A 3,258-nucleotide genomic window follows, 5' to 3' on the forward strand; every position below is an offset into this window, starting at 1 on the left:
ATAAAGTAAAATACATGTGTTAAATGGTGGTAAATACTAAGGAGAAAAAATAAAGGGTGAGGGATAAGAAGTTTGGGGGAAAGTTTAGAATTTTATTTAGTTATTTTTTAAAAGATTTATTTATTTGGCCGTGTCAGGTCTTAGTTGTGGCATGCGGGATTTTTTTAGTTGTCGCATGCGAACTCTTAGTTGCCGCGTGTGGGATCTAGTCGCCTGACCAGGGATCGAACCCGGGCCCCCTGCACTGGGAGCGGACCACTGGACCACCAGGGAAGTCCCGAAAGGTTAGAATGTCAAATTAGGTGGCCAGAGAAGGTTTCCCTGAGTGATGTGTTTTCATTTCCTCTTGCTGCTGTAGCGAATTACCGCAAATGTGGAGGCTTAAAACAACACAAGTGTAGTATTTCACGTTTCTTGAGGTCAGGAGTCCAAAATGGGTCTCACTGAGCTGAAATCAAGGTGTTGGCGGAGCCGCGTCCTTCTGGAGGCTCCAGGGGAGAGCTCATGCCTTGCCTTTGCCGCTTCTAGACGCTGCCCACATTCCTCGGCTCATGGACCCACATCATTCCAACCTCTGCCTCCCTTATCACATCTCCTTCTCTTTGACTTTCCTCCCTCGCTCTTTTCCTTATAAAGACCCTTGAGATTATGCTGGGCCCACCTGGATAATCCAAAATAATTTCCCCATCTCAAAATCCATAATCACACCTGCAAAGTCCCTTTTGCCATGTAAGGTGACACAGTCACAGGTCCTGGGGATTAGGATGCGGACATCTTTGAGGAAGCCATTATTCTGTCCGCCACATAAGGCACAGTATCTAAAGGACAGCAAGTTCAAAGGCCCTAAGGCAGGGCTTGCCAGACTTGCTTGAGGAAGATGGAGATCAATGAGGATGCAGTAGAGTGGGCAAGGGGCGAAGTGGTCTCTCACGAAATCAGACAGGTGAAGAAGGTAAAATGGCTCTTACAGGCCCTTATGGGTCCCAGTGAAGACTGACCTTTACCTGAGTGAGATGGGATCAGGTGAGGGATGTGAGCTTCTGGGTTTTAAGGATGCCCCTGGCTGCTGTGTCTAGAACAGACTAACCATGAGCAGGCCGCTGCAATATCCCTGAGACGATGGTGGCTGGACCATGGTAGTAGAGAGAAGTGGTAAGATGGGTCTCATTCTGGATTTTGAAGGTCAAGTTGCAAGGAACCACTTAAGGATCAAAAGTGGAGTGTCACAGAAAGAGGGGAGTCAAGGATGGCTCCAAGGCTTTTGGCCTGAACAACTGAAAGGATTAAGATGCCCTTTAAGAAGGGGAAGATCTGGGACGTCCCTGGTGGCACAGTGGTTAAGAATCCGCCTACCAATGAAGAGGACATGAGTTCAATCCCTGGTCTGGGAAGATCTCACATGCCGCGGAGCAACTAAGCCCATGCACCACAACTACTGAGCCTGCACTCTAGAGCCCACGTGCCACAACCACTGAACCTAGCATGCCTAGAGCCCATGCTCCGCAACAAGAGAAGCCACCGCAATGAGAAGCCTGCGCACCACAACGAAGAGTAGCCTCCACTCGCTGCAACTAAGAGAAAAGCTCACGTGCAGCCACGAAGACCTAATGCAGCCAAAAATAAATAAATAAAATAAATTTTTTTAAAAAGAAGGGGAAGACCACAAAAATCAGACTTGGGGCTGCTGGTGTCAGGACTTTACTTTGAGATGCCTGTTGGGTATCCAAATGGAGATACCGAGTAGGAGGTCAGATATATATGAGTCTGGAGTTTAGGAGAGGGGTCTGGTGGGATTTCTTTGGGAGACATAGGCATGTTGGTGGTATTTAAAGCCATGAGCCTGGATGAGATCTCCCAGGGAGTGCGGGCAGAGATCAAGGACTGAGACCTGGGCCCCCTTTGATGAGGAGGAACCAGTGATGTAGAAGGAAAACCAGGTGAGGGTGGGGTCCTGGAAGCCAGGAGCGGCAAATGCTGCAAGCTCTGTCCAAAGCAAGTGTGGAGTAAGGGGTTGGTGGAGCAGAGGGTGACCACCTTTACTTTCCTAGGGCTGTTCTCTGGCAAACAGCCTCTACAGGAGACAATTTAAGGGAGTCAGACCTACCGAGGCGGCCCTGCTCCTGTGATTCCAGAGCTGTCTCCCCTCCCGTTAGCTGGACAGGTCTGCTCTAGAGGTCTGGCCCTACTCTCCCAGCATAATTCCCCTCCGGTCTCAACTCCAGCTGGGCCCTTAAGACTCAGCTCAGTTACTCTACTCTGCCAGGCAGCTGTGCTGCCTGCCTCAAGGCCAAGCTGGGGGCCCCCACCCAGCTCCCACAGCACCCACTGCTCCCTCGCTGGACAGCTCTCCACACCCAGGCTGTGTACACGTCTCAGTCTCCCACTGGTCCAGGCTCACTCTGGGCTTCTGGGAGGCCTCCTTATTTCTGCATCCCCTGCCCTAGCGTGGCATAAGACACCTAAGAGACTGAGTAAACGTCTGTGAACAGAAACACTCAGCAGAAGCCCCTTCCGCTAGGATCTGGCTGTGCCTGGCCCTTCGTTGTGCAGGCACTCCAGTCCCCAGGCTCCTCCTAAAACCTGGGGTGCTGGGATCCTGCCAGGCCCTCCGTGGCAGGCTGGCCCATCACAGCACCAGCCTGCTGACACTCACTGAGTATTTGTTAAATGTTGAAAAAAGGGCCAAGGACTGGGCCCAAGTCCGAGTTCTGGCATTCTCAAGTCATCAGGACTTCAGTCTCCCGTCTCTAAAAGGGAGATGACACATGCTCATCCCTTAAGTTCCACCTCATCAGTTGTGACAACATTTGGGAAAGTGTTCGGCAAACTGTAAACCAGCCAGGCGTTCAGAGGGACCACAGATCAAGGCTTCTCCTTGGTGGCTGATTCAGGGCACGTGACAGGACCTGTGTGACCCACCCCATGCCACGTAAGGCCTCCAACTCAGTTTTCCTCAAGCTGCTTTGAAGACAAGCAGCGTCTTCCTCAGGCAGCGGGAACCAGGGACTGAGAGGGGCCCGGCCCCGGTGGAAACTCTGACACACGCACGGACGTTCACCGCATTTCCAGTGACTAAGGGCCACACGAAGCAGTTGGCTGGACCCTTCCTAAAATTCGTCCCGGAGCTGCTCTGACCAGACGGACCCCGCTCCGGCCATCCCCGGCCCCACTGTCCCGCTTCTCTGGGGGTGCGCCCTTCCCGCACCCCGCAGGGGAGGGACCAGCACTCCCCATCAGTACAGGCGACACACAGGCAGC

This window comes from Lagenorhynchus albirostris, chromosome 15 (assembly GCF_949774975.1).
Source record: "Lagenorhynchus albirostris chromosome 15, mLagAlb1.1, whole genome shotgun sequence".
In the NCBI taxonomy this organism is placed as follows: Eukaryota; Metazoa; Chordata; class Mammalia; order Artiodactyla; family Delphinidae; genus Lagenorhynchus; species Lagenorhynchus albirostris.